Consider the following 22,133-nt stretch of genomic DNA (forward strand, 5'->3'; position numbering starts at 1 on the left):
TATGACATCACCAAAATGATTATGACATCATCAAATGATTATGACATCAACAAAATGATTATGACATCAGCAAAATGATTATGACATCAACTAATGATTATGACATTATCAAATGATTATGACATCATCCAATGATTATGACATCAAATGATTATGACATCATACAATGATTATGACATCAAATGATTATGACATCATCAAATGATTATGACATCACAAAATGATTATGACATCATCTAATGATTATGACATCATCAAATGATTATGACATCAACAAAATCATTATGACATCATCTAATGATTATGACATCATCAAATGATTATGACATCAACAAAATGATTATGACATCATCCAATGATTATGACATCAAATGATTATGACATCAACAAAATGATTATGACATCAACAAAATGATTATGAAATCATCTAATGATTATGACATTATCAAATGATTATGACATCAACAAAATGATTATGACATCATCCAATGATTATGACATCCAATGATTATGACATCATCAAATGATTATGACATCACAAAATGATTATGACATCATCAAATGATTATGACATCAACAAAATGATTATGACATCAACAAAATGATTATGAAATCATCTAATGATTATGACATTATCAAATGATTATGACATCAACAAAATGATTATGACATCATCCAATGATTATGACATCAAATGATTATGACATCATCAAATGATTATGACATCACAAAATGATTATGACATCATCTAATGATTATGACATCATCAAATGATTATGACATCAACAAAATGATTATGACATCATCTAATGATTATGACATCATCAAATGATTATGACATCAACAAAATGATTATGACATCATCTAATGATTATGACATCATCAAATGATTATGACATCAACAAAATGATTATGACATCATCCAATGATTATGACATCAAAAAAATGATTATGACATCATCCAATGATTATGACATCAAATGATTATGACATCATCAAATGATTATGACATCAACAAAATGATTATGACATCATCCAATGATTATGACATCAAATGATTATGACATCAACAAAATGATTATGACATCATCCAATGATTTTGACATCATCAAATCATTATGACATCAACAAAATGATTATGACATCAACAAAATGATTATGACATCATCAAATGATTATGACATCAAATGATTATGACATCAACAAAATGATGATGACATCATCCAATGATTATGACATCATCCAATGATTATGACATCATCAAATGATGATGACATCATCAAAATGATTATGACATAATCTAATGATTATGACATCATCAAATGATTATGACATCAACAAAATGATTATGACATCATCCAATGATTATGACATCAAATGATTATGACATCATCAAATGATTATGACATCAACAAAATGATTATGACATCATCTAATGATTATGACATCATCAAATGATTATGACATCAACAAAATGATTATGACATCATCTAATGATTATGACATCATCAAATGATTATGACATCAACAAAATGATTATGACATCATCCAATGATTATGACATCATCCAATGATTATGACATCATCAAATCATTATGACATCAACAAAATGATTATGACATCATCTAATGATTATGACATCATCAAATGATTATGACATCAACAAAATGATTATGACATCATCCAATGATTATGACATCAAATGATTATGACATCATCAAATGATTATGACATCATCAAAATGATTATGACATCATCAAATGATTATGACATCAACAAAATGATTATGACATCAACAAAATGATTATGACATCATCCAATGATTATGACATCAAATGATTATGACATCATCAAATGATTATGACATCAAAAAAATGATTATGACATCAAAAAAATGAATATGACATCATCTAATGATTATGACATTATCAAATGATTATGACATCATCAAAATGATTATGACATCATCCGATGATTATGACATCAAATGATTATGACATCATCAAATGATTATGACATCAACAAAATGATTATGACATCATCTAATGATTATGACATCATCAAATGATTATGACATCAACAAAATGATTATGACATCATCTAATGATTATGACATCATCAAATGATTATGACATCAACAAAATGATTATGACATCATCCAATGATTATGACATCAACAAAATGATTATGACATCATCCAGTGATTAAGACATGAAATGTTTATGACATCATCAAATGATTATGACATCAACAAAATGATTATGACATCATCCAATGATTATGACATCAAATGATTATGACATCATCAAATCATTATGACATCAACAAAATGATTATGACATCATCTAATGATTATGACATCATCAAATGATTATGACATCAACAAAATGATTAGGACATCATCCAATGATTATGACATCAAATGATTATGACATCATCAAATGATTATGACATCACCAAAATGATTATGACATCATCAAATGATTATGACATCAACAAAATGATTATGACATCAACAAAATGATTATGACATCATCTAATGATTATGACATTATCAAATGATTATGACATCAACAAAATGATTATGACATCATCTAATGATTATGACATCATCAAATGATTATGACATCAACAAAATGATTATGACATCATCTAATGATTATGACATCATCAAATGATTATGACATCAACAAAATGATTATGACATCATCCAATGATTATGACATCAAAAAAATGATTATGACATCATCCAATGATTATGACATCAAATGATTATGACATCAACAAAATGATTATGACATCATCCAATGATTATGACATCAAATGATTATGACATCAACAAAATGATTATGACATCATCCAATGATTTTGACATCATCAAATCATTATGACATCAACAAAATGATTATGACATCAACAAAATGATTATGACATCATCAAATGATTATGACATCAAATGATTATGACATCAACAAAATGATGATGACATCATCCAATGATTATGACATCATCCAATGATTATGACATCATCAAATGATGATGACATCATCAAAATGATTATGACATAATCTAATGATTATGACATCATCAAATGATTATGACATCAACAAAATGATTATGACATCATCCAATGATTATGACATCAAATGATTATGACATCATCAAATGATTATGACATCAACAAAATGATTATGACATCATCAAATGATTATGACATCAAATGATTATGACATCAACAAAATGATTATGACATCATCTAATGATTATGACATTATCAAATGATTATGACATCAACAAAATGATTATGACATCATCCGATGATTATGACATCAAATGATTATGACATCATCAAATGATTATGACATCAACAAAATGATTATGACATCATCTAATGATTATGACATCATCAAATGATTATGACATCAACAAAATGATTATGACATCATCTAATGATTATGACATCATCAAATGATTATGACATCAACAAAACGATTATGACATCATCCAATGACTATGACATCAACAAAATGATTATGACATCATCCAATGATTATGACATCAAATGTTTATGACATCATCAAATGATTATGACATCAACAAAATGATTATGACATCATCCAATGATTATGACATCAAATGATTATGACATCATCAAATCATTATGACATCAACAAAATGATTATGACATCATCTAATGATTATGACATCATCAAATGATTATGACATCAACAAAATGATTATGACATCATCCAATGATTATGATATCATCCAATGATTCTGACATCATCAAATCATTATGACATCAACAAAATGATTATGACATCATCTAATGATTATGACATCATCAAATGATTATGACATCAACAAAATGATTATAACATCATCCAATGATTATGACATCAAATGATTATTACATCATCAAATGATTATGACATCACCAAAATGATTATGACATCATCAAATGATTATGACATCAACAAAATGATTATGACATCAGCAAAATGATTATGACATCAACTAATGATTATGACATTATCAAATGATTATGACATCATCCAATGATTATGACATCAAATGATTATGACATCATCCAATGATTATGACATCAAATGATTATGACATCATCAAATGATTATGACATCACAAAATGATTATGACATCATCTAATGATTATGACATCATCAAATGATTATGACATCAACAAAATCATTATGACATCATCTAATGATTATGACATCATCAAATGATTATGACATCAACAAAATGATTATGACATCATCCAATGATTATGACATCAAATGATTATGACATCATCAAATGATTATGACATCACCAAAATGATTATGACATCATCAAATGATTATGACATCAACAAAATGATTATGACATCAACAAAATGATTATGACATCAACAAAATGATTATGAAATCATCTAATGATTATGACATTATCAAATGATTATGACATCAACAAAATGATTATGACATCATCCGATGATTATGACATCAAATGATTATGACATCATCAAATGATTATGACATCAACAAAATGATTATGACATCATCTAATGATTATGACATCATCAAATGATTATGACATCAACAAAATGATTATGACATCATCTAATGATTATGACATCATCAAATGATTATGACATCAACAAAACGATTATGACATCATCCAATGATTATGACATCAACAAAATGATTATGACATCATCCAATGATTATGACATCAAATGTTTATGACATCATCAAATGATTATGACATCAACAAAATGATTATGACATCATCCAATGATTATGACATCAAATGATTATGACATCATCAAATGATTATGACATCAACAAAATGATTATGACATCATCTAATGATTATGACATCATCAAATGATTATGACATCAACAAAATGATTATGACATCATCCAATGATTATGATATCATCCAATGATTCTGACATCATCAAATCATTATGACATCAACAAAATGATTATGACATCATCTAATGATTATGACATCATCAAATGATTATGACATCAACAAAATGATTATAACATCATCCAATGATTATGACATCAAATGATTATTACATCATCAAATGATTATGACATCACCAAAATGATTATGACATCATCAAATGATTATGACATCAACAAAATGATTATGACATCAGCAAAATGATTATGACATCAACTAATGATTATGACATTATCAAATGATTATGACATCATCCAATGATTATGACATCAAATGATTATGACATCATCCAATGATTATGACATCAAATGATTATGACATCATCAAATGATTATGACATCACAAAATGATTATGACATCATCTAATGATTATGACATCATCAAATGATTATGACATCAACAAAATCATTATGACATCATCTAATGATTATGACATCATCAAATGATTATGACATCAACAAAATGATTATGACATCATCCAATGATTATGACATCAAATGATTATGACATCAACAAAATGATTATGACATCAACAAAATGATTATGAAATCATCTAATGATTATGACATTATCAAATGATTATGACATCAACAAAATGATTATGACATCATCCAATGATTATGACATCCAATGATTATGACATCATCAAATGATTATGACATCACAAAATGATTATGACATCATCAAATGATTATGACATCAACAAAATGATTATGACATCAACAAAATGATTATGAAATCATCTAATGATTATGACATTATCAAATGATTATGACATCAACAAAATGATTATGACATCATCCAATGATTATGACATCAAATGATTATGACATCATCAAATGATTATGACATCACAAAATGATTATGACATCATCTAATGATTATGACATCATCAAATGATTATGACATCAACAAAATGATTATGACATCATCTAATGATTATGACATCATCAAATGATTATGACATCAACAAATGATTATGACATCAACAAAATGATTATGACATCATCCAATGATTATGACATCATCCAATGATTATGACATCATCAAATGATTATGACATCAACAAAATGATTATGACATCATCCAATGATTATGACATCAAATGATTATGACATCATCAAATGATTATGACATCAACAAAATGATTATGACATCATCCAATGATTATGACATCAAATGATTATGACATCAACAAAATGATTATGACATCATCCAATGATTTTGACATCATCAAATCATTGTGACATCAACAAAATGATTATGACATCATCTAATGATTATGACATCAAATGATTATGACATCATCAAATGATTATGCCATCAACAAAATGATTATGGCATCATCAAATGATTATGACATCAACAAAATGATTATGACATCATCCAATGATTATGACATCAACAAAATGATTATGACATCATCAAATGATTATTACATCAACAAAATGATTATGACATCATCTAATGATTATGACATCATCTAATGATTATGACATCAACAAAATGATTATGTCATCATCCAATGATTATGACATCAAATGATTATGACATCATCAAATGATTATGACATCAACAAAATGATTATGACATCATCTAATGATTATGACATCATCAAATGATTATGACATCAACAAAATGATTATGACATCATCTAATGATTATGACATCATCAAATGATTATGACATCAACAAAATGATTATGACATCATCCAATGATTATGACATCAACAAAATGATTATGACATCATCCAATGATTATGACATCAAATGTTTATGACATCATCAAATGATTATGACATCAACAAAATGATTATGACATCATCCAATGATTATGACATCAAATGATTATGACATCATCAAATCATTATGACATCAACAAAATGATTATGACATCATCAAATGATTATGACATCATCAAATGATTATGACATCAACAAAATGATTATGACATCATCCAATGATTATGATATCATCCAATGATTATGACATCATCAAATCATTATGACATCAACAAAATGATTATGACATCATCTAATGATTGACATCATCAAATGATTATGACATCAACAAAATGATTATAACATCATCCAATGATTATGACATCAAATGATTATTACATCATCAAATGATTATGACATCACCAAAATGATTATGACATCATCAAATGATTATGACATCAACAAAATGATTATGACATCAGCAAAATGATTATGACATCATCTAATGATTATGACATTATCAAATGATTATGACATCATCCAATGATTATGACATCAAATGATTATGACATCATCCAATGATTATGACATCAAATGATTATGACATCATCAAATGATTATGACATCACAAAATGATTATGACATCATCCAATGATTATGACATCAACAAAATGATTATGACATCATCAAATGATTATTACATCAACAAAATGATTATGACATCATCTAATGATTATGACATCATCTAATGATTATGACATCAACAAAATGATTATGTCATCATCCAATGATTATGACATCAAATGATTATGACATCATCAAATGATTATGACATCAACAAAATGATTATGACATCATCAAATGATTATGACATCATCAAATGATTATGACATCATCAAATGATTATGACATCAACAAAAAGATTATGACATCATCTAATGATTATGACATCATCAAATGATTATGACATCAACAAAATGATTATGACATCATCTAATGATTATGACATCATCAAATGATTATGACATCAACAAAACGATTATGACATCATCCAATGATTATGACATCAACAAAATGATTATGACATCATCCAATGATTATGACATCAAATGTTTATGACATCATCAAATGATTATGACATCAACAAAATGATTATGACATCATCCAATGATTATGACATCAAATGATTATGACATCATCAAATGATTATGACATCAACAAAATGATTATGACATCATCCAATGATTATGATATCATCCAATGATTCTGACATCATCAAATCATTATGACATCAACAAAATGATTATGACATCATCTAATGATTATGACATCATCAAATGATTATGACATCAACAAAATGATTATAACATCATCCAATGATTATGACATCAAATGATTATTACATCATCAAATGATTATGACATCACCAAAATGATTATGACATCATCAAATGATTATGACATCAACAAAATGATTATGACATCAGCAAAATGATTATGACATCAACTAATGATTATGACATTATCAAATGATTATGACATCATCCAATGATTATGACATCAAATGATTATGACATCATCCAATGATTATGACATCAAATGATTATGACATCATCAAATGATTATGACATCACAAAATGATTATGACATCATCTAATGATTATGACATCATCAAATGATTATGACATCAACAAAATCATTATGACATCATCTAATGATTATGACATCATCAAATGATTATGACATCACCAAAATGATTATGACATCATCAAATGATTATGACATCAACAAAATGATTATGACATCAACAAAATGATTATGAAATCATCTAATGATTATGACATTATCAAATGATTATGACATCAACAAAATGATTATGACATCATCCAATGATTATGACATCAAATGATTATGACATCATCAAATGATTATGACATCACAAAATGATTATGACATCATCTAATGATTATGACATCATCAAATGATTATGACATCAACAAAATGATTAGGATATCATCTAATGATTATGACATCATCAAATGATTATGACATCAACAAATGATTATGACATCAACAAAATGATTATGACATCATCCAATGATTATGACATCATCCAATGATTATGACATCATCAAATCATTATGACATCAACAAAATTATTATGACATCATCTAATGATTATGACATCATCAAATGATTATGACATCAACAAAATGATTATGACATCATCCAATGATTATGACATCAAATGATTATGACATCATCAAATGATTATGACATCAACAAAATGATTATGACATCATCCAATGATTATGACATCAAATGATTATGACATCAACAAAATGATTATGACATCATCCAATGATTTTGACATCATCAAATCATTATGACATCAACAAAATGATTATGACATCATCTAATGATTATGACATCAAATGATTATGACATCATCAAATGATTATGCCATCAACAAAATGATTATGGCATCATCAAATGATTATGACATCAACAAAATGATTATGACATCATCCAATGATTATGACATCAACAAAATGATTATGACATCATCAAATGATTATTACATCAACAAAATGATTATGACATCATCTAATGATTATGACATCATCTAATGATTATGACATCAACAAAATGATTATGTCATCATCCAATGATTATGACATCAAATGATTATGACATCATCAAATGATTATGACATCAACAAAATGATTATGACATCATCTAATGATTATGACATCATCAAATGATTATGACATCAACAAAATGATTATGACATCATCTAATGATTATGACATCATCAAATGATTATGACATCAACAAAATGATTATAACATCATCCAATGATTATGACATCAACAAAATGATTATGACATCATCCAATGATTATGACATCAAATGTTTATGACATCATCAAATGATTATGACATCAACAAAATGATTATGACATCATCCAATGATTATGACATCAAATGATTATGACATCATCAAATCATTATGACATCAACAAAATGATTATGACATCATCTAATGATTATGACATCATCAAATGATTATGACATCAACAAAATGATTATGACATCATCCAATGATTATGATATCATCCAATGATTATGACATCATCAAATCATTATGACATCAACAAAATGATTATGACATCATCTAATGATTGACATCATCAAATGATTATGACATCAACAAAATGATTATAACATCATCCAATGATTATGACATCAAATGATTATGACATCATCAAATGATTATGACATCACAAAATGATTATGACATCATCTAATGATTATGACATCATCAAATGATTATGACATCAACAAAATGATTATGACATCATCTAATGATTATGACATCATCAAATGATTATGACATCAACAAATGATTATGACATCAACAAAATGATTATGACATCATCCAATGATTATGACATCATCCAATGATTATGACATCATCAAATGATTATGACATCAACAAAATGATTATGACATCATCCAATGATTATGACATCAAATGATTATGACATCATCAAATGATTATGACATCAACAAAATGATTATGACATCATCCAATGATTATGACATCAAATGATTATGACATCAACAAAATGATTATGACATCATCCAATGATTTTGACATCATCAAATCATTGTGACATCAACAAAATGATTATGACATCATCTAATGATTATGACATCAAATGATTATGACATCATCAAATGATTATGCCATCAACAAAATGATTATGGCATCATCAAATGATTATGACATCAACAAAATGATTATGACATCATCCAATGATTATGACATCAACAAAATGATTATGACATCATCAAATGATTATTACATCAACAAAATGATTATGACATCATCTAATGATTATGACATCATCTAATGATTATGACATCAACAAAATGATTATGTCATCATCCAATGATTATGACATCAAATGATTATGACATCATCAAATGATTATGACATCAACAAAATGATTATGACATCATCTAATGATTATGACATCATCAAATGATTATGACATCAACAAAATGATTATGACATCATCCAATGATTATGACATCAACAAAATGATTATGACATCATCCAATGATTATGACATCAAATGATTATGACATCATCAAATCATTATGACATCAACAAAATGATTATGACATCATCAAATGATTATGACATCATCAAATGATTATGACATCAACAAAATGATTATGACATCATCCAATGATTATGATATCATCCAATGATTATGACATCATCAAATCATTATGACATCAACAAAATGATTATGACATCATCTAATGATTGACATCATCAAATGATTATGACATCAACAAAATGATTATAACATCATCCAATGATTATGACATCAAATGATTATTACATCATCAAATGATTATGACATCACCAAAATGATTATGACATCATCAAATGATTATGACATCAACAAAATGATTATGACATCAGCAAAATGATTATGACATCATCTAATGATTATGACATTATCAAATGATTATGACATCATCCAATGATTATGACATCAAATGATTATGACATCATCCAATGATTATGACATCAAATGATTATGACATCATCAAATGATTATGACATCACAAAATGATTATGACATCATCCAATGATTATGACATCAACAAAATGATTATGACATCATCAAATGATTATTACATCAACAAAATGATTATGACATCATCTAATGATTATGACATCATCTAATGATTATGACATCAACAAAATGATTATGTCATCATCCAATGATTATGACATCAAATGATTATGACATCATCAAATGATTATGACATCAACAAAATGATTATGACATCATCAAATGATTATGACATCATCAAATGATTATGACATCATCAAATGATTATGACATCAACAAAATGATTATGACATCATCTAATGATTATGACATCATCAAATGATTATGACATCAACAAAATGATTATGACATCATCTAATGATTATGACATCATCAAATGATTATGACATCAACAAAACGATTATGACATCATCCAATGATTATGACATCAACAAAATGATTATGACATCATCCAATGATTATGACATCAAATGTTTATGACATCATCAAATGATTATGACATCAACAAAATGATTATGACATCATCCAATGATTATGACATCAAATGATTATGACATCATCAAATGATTATGACATCAACAAAATGATTATGACATCATCCAATGATTATGATATCATCCAATGATTCTGACATCATCAAATCATTATGACATCAACAAAATGATTATGACATCATCTAATGATTATGACATCATCAAATGATTATGACATCAACAAAATGATTATAACATCATCCAATGATTATGACATCAAATGATTATTACATCATCAAATGATTATGACATCACCAAAATGATTATGACATCATCAAATGATTATGACATCAACAAAATGATTATGACATCAGCAAAATGATTATGACATCAACTAATGATTATGACATTATCAAATGATTATGACATCATCCAATGATTATGACATCAAATGATTATGACATCATCCAATGATTATGACATCAAATGATTATGACATCATCAAATGATTATGACATCACAAAATGATTATGACATCATCTAATGATTATGACATCATCAAATGATTATGACATCAACAAAATCATTATGACATCATCTAATGATTATGACATCATCAAATGATTATGACATCACCAAAATGATTATGACATCATCAAATGATTATGACATCAACAAAATGATTATGACATCAACAAAATGATTATGAAATCATCTAATGATTATGACATTATCAAATGATTATGACATCAACAAAATGATTATGACATCATCCAATGATTATGACATCAAATGATTATGACATCATCAAATGATTATGACATCACAAAATGATTATGACATCATCTAATGATTATGACATCATCAAATGATTATGACATCAACAAAATGATTAGGACATCATCTAATGATTATGACATCATCAAATGATTATGACATCAACAAATGATTATGACATCAACAAAATGATTATGACATCATCCAATGATTATGACATCATCCAATGATTATGACATCATCAAATCATTATGACATCAACAAAATTATTATGACATCATCTAATGATTATGACATCATCAAATGATTATGACATCAACAAAATGATTATGACATCATCCAATGATTATGACATCAAATGATTATGACATCATCAAATGATTATGACATCAACAAAATGATTATGACATCATCCAATGATTATGACATCAAATGATTATGACATCAACAAAATGATTATGACATCATCCAATGATTTTGACATCATCAAATCATTATGACATCAACAAAATGATTATGACATCATCTAATGATTATGACATCAAATGATTATGACATCATCAAATGATTATGCCATCAACAAAATGATTATGGCATCATCAAATGATTATGACATCAACAAAATGATTATGACATCATCCAATGATTATGACATCAACAAAATGATTATGACATCATCAAATGATTATTACATCAACAAAATGATTATGACATCATCTAATGATTATGACATCATCTAATGATTATGACATCAACAAAATGATTATGTCATCATCCAATGATTATGACATCAAATGATTATGACATCATCAAATGATTATGACATCAACAAAATGATTATGACATCATCTAATGATTATGACATCATCAAATGATTATGACATCAACAAAATGATTATGACATCATCTAATGATTATGACATCATCAAATGATTATGACATCAACAAAATGATTATGACATCATCCAATGATTATGACATCAACAAAATGATTATGACATCATCCAATGATTATGACATCAAATGTTTATGACATCATCAAATGATTATGACATCAACAAAATGATTATGACATCATCCAATGATTATGACATCAAATGATTATGACATCATCAAATCATTATGACATCAACAAAATGATTATGACATCATCTAATGATTATGACATCATCAAATGATTATGACATCAACAAAATGATTATGACATCATCCAATGATTATGATATCATCCAATGATTATGACATCATCAAATCATTATGACATCAACAAAATGATTATGACATCATCTAATGATTGACATCATCAAATGATTATGACATCAACAAAATGATTATAACATCATCCAATGATTATGACATCAAATGATTATTACATCATCAAATGATTATGACATCACCAAAATGATTATGACATCATCAAATGATTATGACATCAACAAAATGATTATGACATCAGCAAAATGATTATGACATCATCTAATGATTATGACATTATCAAATGATTATGACATCATCCAATGATTATGACATCAAATGATTATGACATCATCCAATGATTATGACATCAAATGATTATGACATCATCAAATGATTATGACATCACAAAATGATTATGACATCATCTAATGATTATGACATCATCAAATGATTATGACATCAACAAAATCATTATGACATCATCTAATGATCATGACATCATCAAATGATTATGACATCAACAAAATGATTATGACATCATCCAATGATTATGACATCAAATGATTATGACATCATCAAATGATTATGACATCACCAAAATGATTATGACATCATCAAATGATTATGACATCAACAAAATGATTATGACATCAACAAAATGATTATGACATCATCTAATGATTATGACATTATCAAATGATTATGACATCAACAAAATGATTATGACATCATCCAATGATTATGACATCAAATGATTATGACATCATCAAATGATTATGACATCACAAAATGATTATGACATCATCTAATGATTATGACATCATCAAATGATTATGACATCAACAAAATGATTATGACATCATCTAATGATTATGACATCATCAAATGATTATGACATCAACAAATGATTATGACATCAACAAAATGATTATGACATCATCCAATGATTATGACATCAACAAAATGATTATGACTTCATCCAATGATTATGACATCATCCAATGATTATGACATCATCAAATCATTATGACATCAACAAAATTATTATGACATCATCTAATGATTATGACATCATCAAATGATTATGACATCAACAAAATGATTATGACATCATCCAATGATTATGACATCAAATGATTATGACATCATCAAATGATTATGACATCAACAAAATGATTATGACATCATCCAATGATTATGACATCAAATGATTATGACATCAACAAAATGATTATGACATCATCCAATGATTTTGACATCATCAAATCATTATGACATCAACAAAATGATTATGACATCATCTAATGATTATGACATCAAATGATTATGACATCATCAAATGATTATGCCATCAACAAAATGATTATGGCATCATCAAATGATTATGACATCAACAAAATGATTATGACATCATCCAATGATTATGACATCAACAAAATGATTATGACATCATCAAATGATTATTACATCAACAAAATGATTATGACATCATCTAATGATTATGACATCATCTAATGATTATGACATCAACAAAATGATTATGTCATCATCCAATGATTATGACATCAAATGATTATGACATCATCAAATGATTATGACATCAACAAAATGAATATGACATCATCCAATGATTATGACATCAAATGATTATGACATCATCTAATGATTATGACATCATCAAATGATTATGACATCAACAAAATGATTATGACATCAAATGATTATGACATGATCTAATGATTATGACATCATGAAATGTTTATGACATCAACAAAATGAATATGACATCATCCAATGATTATGACATCATCAAATGATTATGACATCAACAAAATGATTATGACATCATCCAATGATTATGACATCAAATGATTATGACATCATCAAATCATTATGACATCAACAAAATGATTATGACATCATCTAATGATTATGACATCATCAAATGATTATGACATCAACAAAATGATTATGACATCATCCAATGATTATGACATCATCCAATGATTATGACATCATCAAATCATTATGACATCAACAAAATGATTATGACACCATCTAATGATTATGACATCATCAAATGATTATGACATCAACAAAATGATTATGACATCATCCAATGATTTTGACATCAAATGATTATGACATCATCAAATGATTATGACATCACCAAAATGATTATGACATCAACAAAATGATTATGACATCAACAAAATGATTATGACATCATCTAATGATTATGACATTATCAAATGATTATGACATCAACAAAATGATTATGACATCATCCAATGATTATGACATCAAATGATTATGACATCATCAAATGATTATGACATCACAAAATGATTATGACATCATCTAATGATTATGACATCATCAAATGGATATGACATCAACAAAATGATTATGACATCATCTAATGATTATGACATCATCAAATGATTATGACATCAACAAAATGATTATGACATCATCCAATGATTATGACATCAAATGATTATGACATCATCAAATGATTATGACATCACCAAAATGATTATGACATCATCAAATGATTATGACATCAACAAAATGATTATGACATCAACAAAATGATTATGACATCATCTAATGATTATGACATTATCAAATGATTATGACATCAACAAAATGATTATGACATCATCCAATGATTATGACATCAAATGATTATGACATCATCAAATGATTATGACATCACAAAATGATTATGACATCATCTAATGATTATGACATCATCAAATGATTATGACATCAACAAAATGATTATGACATCATCTAATGATTATGACATCATCAAATGATTATGACATCAACAAAATGATTATGACATCATCCAATGATTATAACATCAAATGATTATGACATCATCAAATGATTATGACATCAACAAAATGATTATGACATCATCCAATGATTATGACATCAAATGATTATGACATCAACAAAATGATTATGACATCATCCAATGATTTTGACATCATCAAATCATTATGACATCAACAAAATGATTATGACATCAACAAAATGATTATGACATCATCAAATGATTATGACATCAAATGATTATGACATCATCAAATGATTATGACATCAACAAAATGATGATGACATCATCCAATGATTATGACATCATCCAATGATTATGACATCATCAAATCATTATGACATCAACAAAATGATTATGACATCATCTAATGATTATGACATCATCAAATGATTATGACATCAACAAAATGATTATGACATCATCCAATGATTATGACATCAAATGATTATGACATCATCAAATGATTATGACATCACCAAAATGATTATGACATCATCAAATGATTATGACATCAACAAAATGATTATGACATCAACAAAATGATTATGACATCATCCAATGATTATGACATCAAATGATTATGACATCATCAAATGATTATGACATCAACAAAATGATTATGACATCATCCGATGATTATGACATCAAATGATTATGACATCATCAAATGATTATGACATCATCAAAATGATTATGACATCATCTAATGATTATGACATCATCAAATGATTATGACATCAACAAAATGATTATGACATCATCTACTGATTATGACATCATCAAATGATTATGACATCAACAAAATGATTATGACATCATCCAATGATTATGACATCAACAAAATGATTATGACATCATCCAATGATTATGACATCAAATGTTTATGACATCATCAAATGATTATGACATCAACAAAATGATTATGACATCATCCAATGATTATGACATCAAATGATTATGACATCATCAAATGATTATGACATCAACAAAATGATTATGGCATCATCAAATGATTATGACATCAAATGATTATGACATCATCTAATGATTATGACATCAACAAAATGATTATGGCATCATCAAATGATTATGACATCAACAAAATGATTATGGCATCATCAAATGATTATGACATCAACAAAATGATTATGGCATCATCAAATGATTATGACATCAACAAAATTATTATGACATCATACAATGATTTTGACATCATCAAATCATTATGACATCAACAAAATGATTATGACATCAACAAAATGATTGACATCATCAAATGATTATGACATCAACAAAATGATTATGACATCATCCAAGGATTATGACATCAAATGATTATGACATCATCAAATCATTATGACATCAACAAAATGATTATGACATCATCTAATGATTATGACATCAACAAAATGATTATGACATCATCCAATGATTATGACATCAAATGATTATGACATCAACAAAATGATTATGACATCATCCAATGATTTTGACATCATCAAATCATTATGACATCAACACAATGATTATGACATCATCAAATGATTATGACATCAAATGATTATGACATCATCAAATGATTATGACATCAACAAAATGATTATGACATCATCAAATGATTATGACATCAACAAAATGATTATGACATCATCCAATGATTATGACATCAACAAAATGATTATGACATCATCTAATGATTATGACATCAACAAAATGATTATGTCATCATCCAATGATTATGACATCAAATGATTATGACATCATCAAATGATTATGACATCAACAAAATGATTATGACATCATCAAATGATTATGACATCATCAAATGATTATGACATCAACAAAATGATTATGACATCATCTAATGATTATGACATCATCAAATGATTATGACATCAACAAAATGATTATGACATCATCCAATGATTATGACATCAAATGTTTATGACATCATCAAATGATTATGACATCAACAAAATGATTATGACATCATCCAATGATTATGACATCAAATGATTATGACATCATCAAATCATTATGACATCAACAAAATGATTATGACATCATCTAATGATTATGACATCATCAAATGATTATGACATCAACAAAATGATTATGACATCATCCAATGATTATGATATCATCCAATGATTATGACATCATCAAATCATTATGACATCAACAAAATGATTATGACATCATCTAATGATTGACATCATCAAATGATTATGACATCAACAAAATGATTATAACATCATCCAATGATTATGACATCAAATGATTATTACATCATCAAATGATTATGACATCACCAAAATGATTATGACATCATCAAATGATTATGACATCAACAAAATGATTATGACATCATCAAATGATTATGACATCATCAAATGATTATGACATCAACAAAATGATTATGACATCATCTAATGATTATGACATCATCAAATGATTATGACATCAACAAAATGATTATGACATCATCCAATGATTATGACATCAAATGTTTATGACATCATCAAATGATTATGACATCAACAAAATGATTATGACATCATCTAATGATTATGACATCATCAAATGATTATGACATCAACAAAATGATTATGACATCATCCAATGATTATGACATCAAATGTTTATGACATCATCAAATGATTATGACATCAACAAAATGATTATGACATCATCCAATGATTATGACATCAAATGATTATGACATCATCAAATCATTATGACATCAACAAAATGATTATGACATCATCTAATGATTATGACATCATCAAATGATTATGACATCAACAAAATGATTATGACATCATCCAATGATTATGATATCATCCAATGATTATGACATCATCAAATCATTATGACATCAACAAAATGATTATGACATCATCTAATGATTGACATCATCAAATGATTATGACATCAACAAAATGATTATAACATCATCCAATGATTATGACATCAAATGATTATTACATCATCAAATGATTATGACATCACCAAAATGATTATGACATCATCAAATGATTATGACATCAACAAAATGATTATGACATCATCAAATGATTATGACATCATCAAATGATTATGACATCAACAAAATGATTATGACATCATCTAATGATTATGACATCATCAAATGATTATGACATCAACAAAATGATTATGACATCATCCAATGATTATGACATCAAATGTTTATGACATCATCAAATGATTATGACATCAACAAAATGATTATGACATCATCCAATGATTATGACATCAAATGATTATGACATCATCAAATCATTATGACATCAACAAAATGATTATGACATCATCTAATGATTATGACATCATCAAATGATTATGACATCAACAAAATGATTATGACATCATCCAATGATTATGATATCATCCAATGATTATGACATCATCAAATCATTATGACATCAACAAAATGATTATGACATCATCTAATGATTGACATCATCAAATGATTATGACATCAACAAAATGATTATAACATCATCCAATGATTATGACATCAAATGATTATTACATCATCAAATGATTATGACATCACCAAAATGATTATGACATCATCAAATGATTATGACATCAACAAAATGATTATGACATCAGCAAAATGATTATGACATCATCTAATGATTATGACATTATCAAATGATTATGACATCATCCAATGATTATGACATCAAATGATTATGACATCATCCAATGATTATGACATCAAATGATTATGACATCATCAAATGATTATGACATCACAAAATGATTATGACATCATCTAATGATTATGACATCATCAAATGATTATGACATCAACAAAATCATTATGACATCATCTAATGATCATGACATCATCAAATGATTATGACATCAACAAAATGATTATGACATCATCCAATGATTATGACATCAAATGATTATGACATCATCAAATGATTATGACATCACCAAAATGATTATGACATCATCAAATGATTATGACATCAACAAAATGATTATGACATCAACAAAATGATTATGACATCATCTAATGATTATGACATTATCAAATGATTATGACATCAACAAAATGATTATGACATCATCCAATGATTATGACATCAAATGATTATGACATCATCAAATGATTATGACATCACAAAATGATTATGACATCATCTAATGATTATGACATCATCAAATGATTATGACATCAACAAAATGATTATGACATCATCTAATGATTATGACATCATCAAATGATTATGACATCAACAAATGATTATGACATCAACAAAATGATTATGACATCATCCAATGATTATGACATCAACAAAATGATTATGACTTCATCCAATGATTATGACATCATCCAATGATTATGACATCATCAAATCATTATGACATCAACAAAATTATTATGACATCATCTAATGATTATGACATCATCAAATGATTATGACATCAACAAAATGATTATGACATCATCCAATGATTATGACATCAAATGATTATGACATCATCAAATGATTATGACATCAACAAAATGATTATGACATCATCCAATGATTATGACATCTAATGATTATGACATCAACAAAATGATTATGACATCATCCAATGATTTTGACATCATCAAATCATTATGACATCAACAAAATGATTATGACATCATCTAATGATTATGACATCAAATGATTATGACATCATCAAATCATTATGCCATCAACAAAATGATTATGGCATCATCAAATGATTATGACATCAACAAAATGATTATGACATCATCCAATGATTATGACATCAACAAAATGATTATGACATCATCAAATGATTATTACATCAACAAAATGATTATGACATCATCTAATGATTATGACATCATCTAATGATTATGACATCAACAAAATGATTATGTCATCATCCAATGATTATGACATCAAATGATTATGACATCATCAAATGATTATGACATCAACAAAATGAATATGACATCATCCAATGATTATGACATCAAATGATTATGACATCATCTAATGATTATGACATCATCAAATGATTATGACATCAACAAAATGATTATGACATCAAATGATTATGACATGATCTAATGATTATGACATCATGAAATGTTTATGACATCAACAAAATGAATATGACATCATCCAATGATTATGACATCATCAAATGATTATGACATCAACAAAATGATTATGACATCATCCAATGATTATGACATCAAATGATTATGACATCATCAAATCATTATGACATCAACAAAATGATTATGACATCATCTAATGATTATGACATCATCAAATGATTATGACATCAACAAAATGATTATGACATCATCCAATGATTATGACATCATCCAATGATTATGACATCATCAAATCATTATGACATCAACAAAATGATTATGACACCATCTAATGATTATGACATCATCAAATGATTATGACATCAACA

Source organism: Dendrobates tinctorius, unplaced genomic scaffold (assembly GCF_039654945.1).
Source record: "Dendrobates tinctorius isolate UK_male_01 unplaced genomic scaffold, ASM3965494v1 ptg000019l, whole genome shotgun sequence".
NCBI lineage: Eukaryota > Metazoa > Chordata > Amphibia > Anura > Dendrobatidae > Dendrobates > Dendrobates tinctorius.